Raw genomic sequence first — 16215 nt, forward strand, 5'->3', positions numbered from 1 at the left:
AAAGAGCCATATTTGACCCCCCCCCCCCCCCCCCCAAAAAAAAACAAAACAAAAAAAAACTGATACAGTATGTCTGGAGCAGCAAAAAATTCAAAGCCTTGTACAAGCCTTATAATTATCACTACTAGCTATATTAGCCTACTATAAAAATGACTAAGTTGGCTAGAAATACATAATTAGCCTTCATGATTAAATGTTTAGTTTCCCTGCAGTGGATCCTATAGCGCACCACGTGACTACTCTGTTGTACGATGCCACCACAAGTTTAACTTCATTACAATATTAATGAATTGAAAGAATGTTTGTGTCATGTTTGTCCTCCTAGAAATCCTATCAAAACAAAAAATATATTTCCTTTCCCCATCTTTTTCCATTAAAAAAAAAAAAAAAAAAAAGCAGCGCTAAAGAGCCGCATGCAGCCCGAGAGCCGCGGGTTTCAGACCGCCGTCGTAGTCCTCCTTTTTCCTTTTTATTTGACCCTCGTAAGTACTACATTACCACAACAATAACAGTCCTTCTGTCAACTGACCCATTTACAGGACTGGGGGAATTCTAATAGCCGTGTAAAGAGTTTTACTTGATTCGGTGAGAAGGTGAATCGTTTTTTCCCCGTTGTTCGTGAACTAAATTTCCACACAAACGCACATCGAGGTACCATTAACTTAGCAAGGAGAGGTATGAGAGTCATTTTTCGAGTGTCCCAGAGCTCGCGAAATTGGGGAGGGGGCGCATTTATCAAAGTTTCATCAGCCGTAATTGTCTGAAGTTGGCGCACCGGTGTTGTGCCGAAAAATAGCCACACCACGCGAAATGTCCCCCCTGACGGGAGCGCCCACACGTCACTCGTACAAACAGCCTTTTCTTACCAATCGGTGGACACGGAAACGTTGTTCTTGTACCGTGAATATGTATCATTTTACTCTGCTTGAACTAATAAATATTTTACTGTGACCAACGCTCTGAAAATAGAGCAAGGCTTTATTTTGGGCCCCGCCTCACCGCGCAAGTTCAATCAAAGTTTGCTTTCCGTCCAAGACGGCCGTCCACCGCTCACTTTCGCCGAAAAGTCCGATCCAAACTATTGTAATGCCCCGGACATGGGGAAGAAGGAGAGAAGTCTGTATTTGCTTACCCACTTGATTGTGGTAACAATAATACAGAAAAACAACAACAAAATAACAGCGTGCTGCTAAGACATGCGACCGCTATCTCTCGCTATCTCGCTCGTTCTCCCATTCTTCCTACTCGTTCCCCTTGCGTCTCTTAAATAAATAAATAAATAAAATACTACTCTAAAAAGCTACTCTACTACCCGCGCGCGCTCTCGCGGGTAGTAGAGTGGAGTGGGCTACAGCTGTGTAATCGGCTGACTGACGCATCTGATTATTCTATTTTCTTTTTTTTTCGGCGGGGGGGGGGGCAAACAAGACTGTGGCGGGCCGCCACAGTCCCGTTCATTTGTGGGAAACACTGTAGGCCTTTTGAAAGAATCACTGGGGTATGTCTATTTGCTGAGTCAAGTCTGTTTTTTCTAAAGCACATGTAGCGCCTCTGCTGTTAGGCAGAGGGTGATGTAGGCTACTGGACTAGTTCTAGGTTCGGGGAGTGGTAAGTAAAAAAAGAAGGAACCAGAGACAGATACTACTTGAACACAAAGCCGGCAATTTACTGAACAAATTAACAAGACAATACACAAACGAACAATTAACGACTAAATTATGCACATCAATTCACAAGGTGTACCTGAGAAGAATTAATTTTGTTATCTTCTTCCTTAATTTTGGATTTGGAATTTTAACAAAATTATAGCTTCAATCTGATTTTCTATTTTATATTCCTAATTTTCTGACCGGTCAGATTTTTTAAATCATTGTGATTAGAGCTGAAACGAATACTCGAGCAACTCGAGTAACTCGAGTTTAAAAACTGATCCGAGTAGTTTTATTCACCTCGAGTAATCGTTTATTTTGACAGCTCTAAGCATCACGTTTTGCTCGGACTACTTTTAATGCGGGACAACGCGCTGATGTCACGTGCGTAGAGGAAGAAGCAAAAAAAAAAAACTTACTGCAGCCGACAACCGCTACAAACGACGCCGACGTTGCTAAATACTAGCCCGCACATGCTACATTAGTTGCAGCTAGCGTCTGGTAAGTCTCATAGAGATCACATGTATGTTGAACTAGATGCGCAATGACAGACTAGGCCGCGTCTGGGCAGCGTTAGCAAACAGCCGCCATCTTAAAGCAGTAGAGCGCTAAGCGCTAATAAAGAGCGCTAAGCGCTAATATATAAGGTTAACGTTACTGTCACTACTAGCTCATCTTACGTTAGCCCTGCGGAGGGCTAGGTTTCAATCAATTAAAACCACTTTCGATGCGTGGCTAACGTGTCTTACATACAGGCTTTAACATAACATAGCGTTGTGGAGTGATAAGGGTGTCAAATAAAAACTCAATAATGCTAACTATCAATTTTAGCTCAGTAGTCATTGCTGGATAAAACACCAAGTAGCACTAGTCCCTAATGTGCTCCAATACAGCCTGTATCATACATTTATTTTGAACAGTGCAAATACTCAAAATCCTATCAGGACCTTAACTAGAACTTGACACAAATAGAAATTCAATTGAAAAACGTGGGGGAAAATCCTAACTTTTAAGTGATGTGTGTTATCAAGCGTAAAGGCATTTTTAGGTGTGTGTATATATATATATACATATATATATATATATATATTTTAAATAAGATCTAGGTTAAGGTTTTTTGAGTGAAAGCAGTGAATTAGGTCTTTTTTTTTTTTAAATTCTAGTTACATCTGAGATGCAATTGTTCGCTGTTTTCAACAATATACATAAAAAATAAAGACATTGATTGACTGAAAATGATAAAATGTCTTGTTTTCTCATGTAAATCTATAATTGCTCTTCACCTAAAAATATATTTGTTTTATCCGATTACTCGATTAATCGATAGAATTTTCAGTCGATTACTCGATTACTAAAATATTCGATAGCTGCAGCCCTAATTGTGATTATTCTATTTTGTTTAATTTAAAGCAAAATCACAATATTAAGCAACATTCAATTTGTAGCACTCCAAATAATATTCGAAGGCACTTAGAAGTTCAAATTCTTAAAACAAAGCTTCAACATTCAAAATCAAATGTAGGACAGTTTAGGTTGTCCTTTAATTGTCCTCCCAAAATCCAATGAGTTTGTGGTGTCGGAAGCACACCGTTCAGTTCTGTCCATCCAAAAGGGAAAAAAAAAAATCAAACTCCTACCGCAACCTTGGTTGTGACGGTAACTCGTTGTTCAGAAGGGGAAATCCAGCTCTTGGGTTAGCTCGCCACTCTGCTCTTACCGAGAATCCTGTTGTTCTTGACGTTGTCGTCACTCTTCAATTGGTAGTCTGAGTTTCGGGGGAAACTCAGTGGCTTTTCCCAAGGGGGAAAAAACCTGGCCTGTTATCAGGCCACGAGAAATAAATTTTAGAAATTTGTGCAACAAAAAATATAATAGTTTTAACTCAGTTTAGCTGCTAAGAAGGCCGCATTTCGAGACCTAAAATGGCGGCTCCAACATAGCCGTTAGTCAACCGTTTTTCCACAATACGGCACATTTTTCACATCAAATGAATTTAAGTCACAAAATAAAATACATCATCAGTTTTTCATTAAAATAAAATACTGCAATTACACTTACATCCAATATAATTCTACGTTTCATAGTATAAATTGTGGCAGCTGAATGTGCCCGTTGCATGGTAGCTCCGCTAAAACTAACTTCTCAAAATGAGCATTTTAACAAAATAAAACTTACCAAAACGAGTCTGGTTAAAGTTTTGAGCCTTCTTCCAAAGGGTCACACCACTCTTGTTGTGAGGCTCAGGATCGGCGTTTTGGGAGAAAAAAATAGTTTAATTCGTCTCTTTATTAGCGGTAGCTCTTAGCCAACTGCTACGCTTCCCATCGGTCTCTTGTCTGAGACTCGTGGGTAGGGGAGGGGCTCTCTCACTCTTGAAAAAACTTTATTAGTGAAAGCAAAAATTCGTAACTTATTCAATATTTATAAATGTTAATTATTTAGAAAATTACCATTTTTAATCACTCTTAATATGCAATTGACTCACTTGTTTGGTGGTTTATTTATTACTTATTTTCTCAATTTTTAATGTAATTATTTTAACCGGGGTTACACACAGGCTGGGCCATGTCGACTGCATCACGTAGATCGGCCAACTGAAAGACTCACAGGTATGTGTCTATTTACTGGAGATATGGACCTATAGACCCTACTCACGTGACGTCACAGCCACACCCCCGCGCCATGTTGTCCGTATACTCGTCATGTTAATGCATTAGCGCTTCGTAAATTCCTCCTATTGTGGCGTGTTTTTCTGCTCGTTAACATTAATAATCAAAATGGTGAAGTCGTGTGTGGCGGTCGGTTGCAAAAACAGAGAAGATAGACGGAGAGACTTGAAGTTTTACCGTATTCCGAGAGACCCGAAGAGGAGACCGAGATTGACTGCTGCAATTCGACGAGAAAACTGGGCTCCAAACGACTACCACAGGTTATGTAGTAGTCATTTTATATCTGGTAAAATGCATTTAATATATATTTAGAGGGTTTTGGGCTGACAACCACAATTAAGATCATTGCTAGGCTAATCGCCGACAACATACACTCAGACGTTGTGAATGAACTACCTAAAAATATATAATTATAAGGGGATAATCAGACAGTTGTCATACAATTAATTTACAATTTCACTATTGAGGCCAAAAGCCAAAAAATAAATTAAACTAGGGACAATCTGGAGTAGTGCTATCGCACTTCATATTTATTACATATTATATATGTATGTAGTGAGAGTGCTATCGCTAAACCATATAAACATTAAAAGCCCTAGCTCCATTGACAAATGACATGAAATACATTAGACTTGACAGTGGATGTTAGCAAGAACAAAAGATTTTGAATTGAAAATTTCGTAACTCACCTTCCGAGCACAAGATTCCTGCCGAATTTTCGTGTACGAGGACCTGTTTCACCCAACCAGCAACATAGCATTTATAAGCCTCCAAGCTCTTAAAGTTTTTCAAACTTTTGTGAGAATAGGCTGATTTTGTGTGGACATGATAGTTGTAAATATCAGGATAGCAGATGTCAGGCAAATACGGCGAAGCCAGCGGGTCGAAAAACATCGATTTAGGCATCAAATACGGATCTGGCGAATGGATAAACTGAAGCTTTTCCACGTAACGCCTTTTATGCAACGCATCCAATGAGTTTACAGCGTCAGATAACACCGGGGCTTCCATGAATTGCTCTATAACTTGCTCGACTAATTGAAAACAATGAGAATAGGTCTAAAAAATAGGTACAATATTTGGGCCGGAAACAGCAACACGCCCATTTTGTGACGTAGGTGAGTAGGGTCTATTGAAAGAATAACTGGGATGTGTATATTTACTGGCAATATTTGCTAACTCAAGAAATTTTGTTGATTAATAACAATGACTATTTTCGAAAGCACAGGCTGGGCAGTGACTATATTCTGGATCAGATAGACGCACCAATGACGTACCGCACGCAGGCTATTTTTAGACCGTGACGTCGCATCATAAAGCGGAAGTAAAGCCGAAGTGGGACATTATAGACCCGCCCTCGCATGGACGCAACGTAATTTGTGCTATTTTTCTCCAGTAACCTTTCAAAAACAAACATGCCGATCACGCATTGCTTTTTTGGAACTTGTAGAAACGACTCTAGACATTACGACACATGAAGGATGTTTTCTTCATACTTTCCGGAAACCAAAAACTCAGGACTCGCGGACTTTAACACCAGCTCGGTGAATCCATTCACATTTCATATGCAGTAAACATTTTGTTTGGTTGGCATGGTCTTTCAGAGGACAAAAAGGTAAGCCATTTTTATATTTTTAACTTATTTTTTTAGCATAACGTTGTGCCGTACTGCTTCTGTCTGACAATGAATGACCTGAAAAGAATTACAATGGTATCTGACTGCCACTGTTACCGTTATAAAACAACTTTAGTAAGGGGAAAGTGTAAATAAATTATAGAATTAAGATTTGTTATCAATGAAAAAATTAAGTGTTTGTTGGCTGTCATTGAGTAGCATTTGCGATCGCTACACAAAGCTAACTAAATTACCCCCAAGAACGGTCAGAGACGTAGGACAACCAGAGGATATATAAGACAAGGCTGATGGTAAAGGATAGCTTGTTGAAACAGGAGAATGTCATTGTCAGTCGCGTCGATATAAAAGCTAAAGCTATGCTTAGGTCAGCTCGTTTTTTTCGTCTTTTTCAGCCTTCGACACTAAAGCCATCTCTTTAACTGAAAGTTTTTATGTTCGTCCACATCTTTGCCAGTGAATTTGGCACTAGGCACATCATTTTCGGAAAGTATTGGTAGGTTTAGCTCTGTAAACATGTACAACTCCTTTGTACACGATTTCCATTCATTTCCTATTAGGGACGAACAGTGGCTTGTCCCCACTTGTCCCTACTTAGCAACAGTAGCTAATGTCATGAATATTAATGAACGGAAGTGACGTGTTGCTTGCGGTACGCCATTGAAAAAATCACAGCGATGTGTCAATTTGCTGGCGATAAGGACCTATTGAAAGAATAACCAGTTTGTGTCTATTTACTGGCAATATTTGCTAACTCAAGACTCTATTTTCCAAAGCACAGGCTGGGCAGTGACTATATTCCGGATCAGAAGGATGCGCCAATTTACAGAATCACAGGAATGTGTCTATTTACTAGGCGATGTAGATGTAAATTTGCCGACTAATGGCTATAACTTTTCTAAAGAGGAGGCTGGACACTGACTATATTCTGGATCACGTATATAGGCCGATTGAAAGAATCTCAGGGGCTTGTCTATTTGCTTAGTCACGCCCGTTTTTTTCTAAATCACAGGCTGTGCAGTGACTATATTCTGGATCACGTGGATGGGCCTATCGAAAGAATCTCAAGGATATATCTATTTGGAGACTCGTGTCTGTTTGATCTCTGAAGAACAGGCTGGGCCTGGTCTAATTACTTCATCACGTAGATGCACCAATTGAAAGAATCACTGGGATGTGTCTTATTTACTGGTGATATTTGCCTACTCGAGACCATTTTCTGAAGGACAGGTTGGGCAGTGACTATATTCTAGATAACATATACAGTGCCTTGCAAAAGTATTCGGCCCCCTTGAATCTTGCAACCTTTTGCCACATTTCAGGCTTCAAACATAAAGATATGAAATTTTATTTTTGTGTAAAGAATCAACAACAAGTGGGACACAATCGTGAAGTGGAACAACATTTATTGGATAATTTAAACTTTTTTAACAAATAAACTGAAAAGTGGGGCGTGCAATATTATTCGGCCCCTTTACTTTCAGTGCAGCAAGAAGTTCAGTGAGGATCTCTGAATGATCCAATGTTGTCCTAAATGACCGATGACGATAAATAGAATCCACCTGTGTGTAATCAAGTCTCCGTATAAATGCACCTGCTCTGTGATAGTCTCAGGGTTCTGTTTAAAGTGCAGAGAGCATTATGAAAACCAAGGAACACACCAGGCAGGTCCGAGATACTGTTGTGGAGAAGTTTAAAGCCGGATTTGGATACAAAAAGATTTCCCAAGCTTTAAACATCTCAAGGAGCACTGTGCAAGCCATCATATTGAAATGGAAGGAGCATCAGTCCACTGCAAATCTACCAAGACCCGGCCGTCCTTCCAAATTTTCTTCTCAAACAAGGAGAAAACTGATCAGAGATGCAGCCAAGAGGCCCATGATCACTCTGGATGAACTGCAGAGATCTACAGCTGAGGTGGGAGAGTCTGTCCATAGGACAACAATCAGTCGTACACTGCACAAATCTGGCCTTTATGGAAGAGTGGCAAGAAGAAAGCCATTTCTCAAAGATATCCATAAAAAGTCTCGTTTAAAGTTTGCCACAAGCCACCTGGGAGACACACCAAACATGTGGAAGAAGGTGCTGTGGTCAGATGAAACCAAAATTGAACTTTTTGGCCACAATGCAAAACGATATGTTTGGCGTAAAAGCAACACAGCTCATCACCCTGAACACACCATCCCCACTGTCAAACATGGTGGTGGCAGCATCATGGTTTGGGCCTGCTTTTCTTCAGCAGGGACAGGGAAGATGGTTAAAATTGACGGCTGCCAAATACAGGAACATTCTGGAAGAAAACCTGTTGGTATCTGGGTAGACTGGGACGGAGATTTATCTTCCAACAGGACAATGATCCAAAACATAAAGCCAAATCTACAATGGAATGGTTCAAAAATAAACGTATCCAGGTGTTAGAATGGCCAAGTCAAAGTCCAGACCTGAATCCAATAGAGAATCTGTGGAAAGAGCTGAAGACTGCTGTTCACAAACACTCTCCATCCAACCTCACTGAGCTCAAGCTGTTTTGCAAGGAAGAATGGGCAAGAATGTCAGTCTCTCGATGTGCTAAACTGATAGAAACATACCCCAAGCGACTTGCAGCTGTAATTGGAGCAAAAGGTGGCGCTACAAAGTATTAACGCAAGGGGGCCGAATAATATTGCACGCCCCACTTTTCAGTTTTTTATTTGTTAAAAAAGTTGAAATTATCCAATAAATTTTGTTCCACTTCACGATTGTGTCCCACTTGTTGTTGATTCTTGACAAAAAATAAAAATTTTATATCTTTACGTTTGAAGCCTGAAATGTGGCGAAAGGTTGCAAGGTTCAAGGGGGCCGAGTACTTTTGCAAGGCACTGTATGTGCCAATTGACACAATCACAGGAATGTATTAACTGGCCGATGTAGCTGTAAACTTGCTGATTCATGGCCATGACTTTTCTAAAGAAGAAGCTGGGGACTGACTATATTCTGGATCTCATAGCTGCACCAATTGACAGAATCACAAGAGAGTTTGCTTTGTCGTAAAGCTGAATAAATAAATTTGAATCATCTATTCACTGGCTGAGTCATGACTATTACTATTTTCTTAAGCACAGGCTGGGCAGTGACTATATTCTGGATCATATAGATGCGCCAATTGACAAAATCACAGGAATGTGGCTATTTACTGGCCATGTAGCTGTAAATTTGCTGACTCATGGCCACATGAGTTTTCTAAATCACAAGCCGGGCTGTGTCTATTTACTGCATCGCTGAACGTGAGTATAGATGGATCCACTGACTGCGTCTATTTACTGGAGCACAAGCCGAGCTGTGTCTACTTACTGGCTCACTTCGATGCGATTATTGACATGATTACAAGGCTATTAACCGGAGACTGTAGGTGTATTTTTGGGGGGCGCGTCTGCGGTCTCTGTGCCGAGACGCTGGTTGCCGTGGCAACTGCCAGAGGAAGCGGGCAGAGTGACTTATCAGCAAACAACACTGAGGGCGCTCAGGCTCGAAGCCTTACTCAGGAAGAACCGACTCCGTGACAAGCAACGGTTGTAAATTCTTGAAGAGTGCTTGTTTTTCCGTTTACATGTCTGTTAGCGATGCTGTCCTGTTTGTGTTGCAGTATGGCAAGACAACACTTTCGCCTTCAAGTTGGAACACCTGTTTAGCACTTATATTTAGGTAACTGCAATTATCGATACATGGGTCAGGAAATCCTTCGACGATATTCTTCTGCTGTTCATCGATAGTAGACGTCCAATCCATTTGAACGCTTCAAACTAGGAGTGGGAACCTCAGGGCACCTCACGATACGATACGATTCGCGATACAAGGCTCACGATAACGATTATCTCACGATACAGCGATTATCGATATATTGGTCAGAAATTGGATACATGACATTCTACGATACAACTGTTGAAACGGGAAAAATAAAAGATATTTAAAAATAGAAAAAAATACTGTTTAAGTCATTTATTAAACAGTGACACCTTTTCTGTGCAACATTGCTGTAAAATATAAATCTACTGCAAATTGTGCACCTGCACATATAGAGGAAACAAACCACAACCACTGATATCGCTTGGAAAGATCATGATGAATGGCACCCTTAATTTCTTTAAGTTTTAAATCTTAAAAAATAAATAAAAAGTGCCATAGGTGTCAGCAGTTGAGCTTGGAGTGGGGCAATGATAAAATTGGTGGGTCTTTTCTTCGTATATGACCTTATTTGCTTGGTTTGAGCACTTCCACTATCTGCTTCAGCATTTAAGATGCCAGACATGCTCAGTCACAGTCTTCCTCACCTTAAAAACAACAAAATAAAACAAAAAAATGTTAGCTACTTCATAGCTTTTGAGTTAAAATCCTGATTTTCTTTTTTTGTGTTAGAAGTATTGAATTAAAAAAAATATGAATTGAATGTATAGAAATTAAAAATGCAGTAATTACCTATTTTTAATATGTAAGCAACATTAATTATCATGCACATCACTTTAGATATCTTGGAACCTATTCAAACCATTTTCATAGCTTATTGTATCAAAATGACAGTAATAACAGTTTGTGTAGTAAACTAGATGGAAATTGGTTCTCAAATAAATCGGTAAATTAATGTGGGCTTGTTCGATATTCATTTTCATCCAGTTTAGGGTCCTGGTTTATTTTATATCATTCAACAACAAATGTCATCAAAATAATACATGTAAATTAAAAAGTCAATTACATTGCAAAACTTTCTTACCTCAAGTGATGAAAGCTAAGCTCACAAACTCCAGTGTCCATTACGTCACCAGCTGCAAGTGAAACTTATTTTTCTAAGACAATTCTTGCATACAGCAAAGTCCTTGTTCACCTTACTTCCTTTCTTGTTGGTGTAAAATCTAAAGTGTGTCCCCATGTGTGATTTGTAGCAATATTTTGCTCATTTTTTCCTCCACCGTTCTCACTGAGCTTTTTTATTTTTCAACCCACTTGGAGCTTCCTGTCTTCTTCTCTAGACGACTTGTGCGCACATTACCCTCACCGCCACGCCCGAGCGCCCCTAGTGGACCGCCAAGGAATTGCTCAACAAACATTGAGCAGTTGACAGCATCCATACTCCATTGTATGGCCAATATGTTAAATAAAAGTATCGATACTTGGCGGGAGCATATCGATAACCCATCGGGTTGCAAAATATCGCGATATATCGCTGTATCGAGATATTGTCACACTCTTACTTCAAACAGATTGGACAGTGCAGACTGATCTACAGTGGCGCCACCAGGGGGTGGCCATGGCCACCCCTATAAATTGGTTGGCCACCCCACTGGCCACCCCGCTTGCCAGTATATCGTTAGATTGTTGTAGCATCAGTTATGGATTTCATCCTAAATGAATGCATTTATTTTGTTTAGTTAAATGTAGGGCTGTCAAATTTATCACGTTAATGGGCGGTAATTAATATTTTTAAATTAATCACGTGAAAATATTTATCGCGATTAACGCTGTTGAAATCCGCCCCCCTCTCCCCAAGGCGCACGGAAACAGCGACAGCCGAACAAAGTGGTTGGTGGTGCGTCCCCTCTTGCCATCTCTGAGGGCCGGTAGATGGGCGCGCGGGTGGCCCGGGGGACCACCCTGGATTCCGGGGGGCGGGGGGGACGAGGGCTCCTTTGCTGGGCTGCGGGAGGAGGGATGTGCTGCCCCCCCCCCCCCCCGGGCCCGCCCTCCCTTCCCGGGCTGGCTGGGTGGGGGCCGTGGCCCTGTGTTATTGGGTGCGCTCGGGCGGGGGGGTCCCGGTGCCGGGATTGGCGATGGGGCGGGGTAGGGTCGGTCGCCAATGGGCTTACACTCACAAGGCATTCACACGATTACTGGGTTCTAGATCACAGAGATGATTTGTGTACACTCTACCCCTTTCGTTCACTTAGCTTATAGACTCCCCAACCCCTCTGTCCCTGGTCAACAGGCCCCCCACATGGTGTCAACCGGAAGTCCATTTAGCTGACGATAGCACCAACATATTAGTAGTTAGTGTAGTTGCACGTTCAATGTATTTCTTTGTGTTTCTTCTCTTGTGTTTCTTTTCTTCTGTTCCCCCATAACCCCTTCCTGTTCGTGGTTTTGTCATAATAAATGAGGTATGTTGAATGATCACCAAGGGAGTAAGTCAGACTCTCAATGTGAAACATTAAAACTGTTCAGACTACCCAGGCACTTAGACTTCCATTCTCCGTGTCAAACAGCTGAACAGGACAGGTTAAAAAATAAAAAATGAAAAAATAATGAGGTCTCTTGGACCCATCACTCGTCCGTCAAAAGCTCTTTGGTCTTGGCCATCGTGGAGTTTGGAGTGTGACTGATTGAGCTTGTGGACAGGTGTCCTTTATACCGAAAATGAGTTAAAACAGGTGCCGTTAATACAGGTAACTACTGGACCTTCGTTAGACCTCTTTGACAGCCAGAAATCTTGTTTGTAGGTGACCAAATACTTATTTTCCACTCTAATTTGGAAATAATATCTTTCAAAATGAAATCTTGATTTTCTGTTTTTCCCACATTCTGTCTCTCATGGTTGAGGTTTACCCATGTTGACAATTACAGGCCTCTCTAATCCTTTCAAGTAGGAGAACTTGCACAATTGGTGGTTGACTAAATACTTATTTGCCCCACTGTAGTTTAGCTTCATGAGAATCACCCAGTTGGGGTTTTCCCGAGATGATTTAGCTTCAAAATCTGCCACTTTTTTTTTCATCCTAACTGCGAGCTGAAGTCACATCAAATTGGAATAACGAACAGAGATAAAAGTATTCCCCTTCAGCCTGCCAGCAGAAAAAAACAGGTTATTTCAAGAGCAGCAACAAACATGGCCACCTCCCTCGGGACAGCCAGAGTCATATCATTTCAGTTACGGGTCCCCCGAAAGCCTCTTTAGAGATGTCGCTGCTAAATCCCTGAAAACTGATAAATGCTGCCCTCTTCAGGACGCAGACGTCATTACATCCCCAACAAGCAAGACAAACGCATTTTAGGTTGTCCTGTATGTTCGGTTTCAAATAGTGCTTCGGATTAAGTGTTTCTTGAAGTGCGTACGAAAGGAGGAAAAAAGTCTTAAACAGGATTATTATGTGAATTAGAATCATATTTTGAGACGATTCGACTATATACAACAATTTATCAAAGCGCAGATGACAAGAAATTAGTTTTTTAATCTGCCGGTTAGCCACGCCTACCACTATAGGGCTCTAGCGTCCCCAACAGGTGGATGACGTCAGCGGAGTCACGATTTCATCCGATTTAGTATGCAGCCCATTGAGGGGCGAATTATTCAGAACAAAATGTAAAAGTCTCTCTACTCCAATATTTTTACAGGTTGTTCTTTTTTATCCAAGTATTTTTCCCAAATAGCTAAATAAATGGCTTGAGAAGGACCAGTCAGCCCGTTGAGGGGTAATTATTCAGAACGAGGAAAAGGCGACAAAGAGAGCCGCAAAATGTCATTGTTTAAGTCTCTCTACTCCAATATTTTCAAAAGTCATTGATTGCCATGGAATTTCACATATTGTCAATTTGAGTGGGTTCATTGTATCAGTTGATGTAGGGAGTTTAGCCCTGTCCTTTGGGAGATAAAATACTCATACAGCGCTGTTTTCTTTTTGCAAGCGTTGATAAGCGTCTTGGTCATCCAAGGTTTGTTTTGCATTCTTCGTCTCGTGGGAGCCAACTTAACCGGGCAGTGCTTATCGCAACCCATAAGCTGCATTCACATTGTTTGCATTGTAAACATCATTCCAGTCTTAAGTTTAGAGATCTTTTTTTCATGTTTTCAATGTTTTGATCAGTTCTGATTCTTTTGTAAACTGTCTTTGTCAGATTTACGCAGTGGTTGCGTGGAGTGTAGTTTGTGAAGGTTGGCAGATGGTCGGTGATATCACAGCAATGTTTTATCCGTGCAAATTAAAGTCAGTTCCTTTGTTTTCATTAAGCCAGGTTTCTGAGACGGCAGTAACATCAAACTTGTTATTGAAGCTCTGTAGATATCCGTCAATGCTTTCAAAATTTATGTATAGACTCCTGGCGTTGAAGTGGATTTGTTTCAGCTTACCGTCCACATCCATGGAATTGTAGTACTGTTCCGCTGTGGAGTACTTACAGTTGTTCGACAAGATTATCAGTTGGGTCATCATCATGGTACTCATCAATCTGGTCATGGCAACAGGTGTCATCATTTAATTTTCGAAGGAGGTCAGCTCTTCCAGGCTTCTCACGATTCTTATCTTCATGTCTTGTGACTTGACAAGGATTTTGCAATCAGAGACCCAGGTGTAGGGATGGGAATCGAAATCCGATTCCAATTCGGAACCGGTTCCGAGTGTTTCGAGGCCTCAACGTCACAATGAAAAAGCCAAAATGATCCCTTTAACGATCCCTAAAGACGCATATTGCGTGGTGACGTGTCTTGTTGTCCAGACGCATCAAACTAGCATGGCGCCAAGAACCACTCGCTCCAAAGTTTGGTTACACTTCACCAGGAAAAAGGGTGAAAATGAAAGGTTACGATAGTTTAGGACGAGCATTGCCGCTGTAAACATAACTGACAGCACGTACAGTGCCTTGCAAAAGTATTCGGCCCCCTTGAATCTTGCAACCTTTCGCCACATTTCAGGCTTCAAACATAAAGATATGAAATTTAATTTTTTTGTCAAGAATCAACAACAAGTGGGACACAATCGTGAAGTGGAACAACATTTATTGGATGATTTAAACTTTTTTAACAAGAAGTTCAGTGAGGATCTCTGAATGATCCAATGTTGTCCTAAATGACCGATGATGATAAATAGAATCCACCTGTGTGTAATCAAGTCTCCGTATAAATGCACCTGCTCTGTGATAGTCTCAGGGTTCTGTTTAAAGTGCAGAGAGCATTATGAAAACCAAGGAACAGGTCCGAGATACTGTTGTGGAGAAGTTTAAAGCCGGATTTGGATTTCCCAAGCTTTAAACATCTCAAGGAGCACTGTGCAAGCCATCATATTGAAATGGAAGGAGCATCAGACCACTGCAAATCTACCAAGACCCGGCCGTCCTTCCAAACTTTCTTCTCAAACAAGGAGAAAACTGATCAGAGATGCAGCCAAGAGGCCCATGATCACTCTGGATGAACTGCAGAAATCTACAGCTGAGGTGGGAGAGTCTGTCCATAGGACAACAATGAGTCGTACACTGCACAAATCTGGCCTTTATGGAAGAGTGGCAAGAAGAAAGCCATTTCTCAAAGATATCCATAAAAAGTCTCGTTTAAAGTTTGCCACAAGCCACCTGGTAGACACACCAAACATGTGGAAGAAGGTGCTCTGGTCAGATGAAACCAAAATTGAACTTTTTGGCCACAATGCAAAACCATATGTTTGGCGTAAAAGCAACACAGCTCATCACCCTGAACACACCATCCCCACTGTCAAACATGGTGGTGGCAGCATCATGGTTTGGGCCTGCTTTTCTTCAGCAGGGACAGGAAAGATGGTTAAAATTGACAGGAAGATGGATGCAGCCAAATACAGGAACATTCTGGAAGAAAACCTGTTGGTATCTGCACAAGACCTGATACTGGGACGGAGATTTATCTTTCAACAGGACAATGATCCAAAACATAAAGCCTAATCTACAATGGAATGGTTCAACTATAAACATATCCAGGTTAGAATGGCCAAGTCAAAGTCCAGACCTGAATCCAATGGAGAATCTGTGGAAAGAGCTGAAGACTGCTGTTCACAAACACTCTCTATCCAACCTCACTGAGCTCGAGCTGTTTTGCAAGGAAGAATGGGCAAGAATGTCAGTCTCTCGATGTGCAAAACTGATAGAAACATACCCCAAGCGACTTGCAGCTGTAATTGGAGCAAGAGGTGGCGCTACAAAGTATTAACGCAAGGGGGCCGAATAATATTGCACGCCCCACTTTTCAGTTTTTTATTTGTTAAAAAAGTTTAAATTATCCAATAAATGTTGTTCCACTTCACGATTGTGTCCCACTTGTTGTTGATTCTTGACAAAAAAATTAAATTTCATATCTTTATGTTTGAAGCCTGAAATGTGGCGAAAGGTTGCAAGATTCAAGGGAGCCGAATACTTTTGCAAGGCACTGTATATATATATATATATTAGGGCTGTCAAAATTATCGCATTAACGGGTGTTAATTTTTTTAATTAATCATGTTCAAATATATATATATATATATATATATATATATATAATCAGGGGTGCACATATTTTTTTTGC

Source organism: Corythoichthys intestinalis, chromosome 7, assembly GCF_030265065.1.
Source record: "Corythoichthys intestinalis isolate RoL2023-P3 chromosome 7, ASM3026506v1, whole genome shotgun sequence".
Lineage (NCBI taxonomy): Eukaryota > Metazoa > Chordata > Actinopteri > Syngnathiformes > Syngnathidae > Corythoichthys > Corythoichthys intestinalis.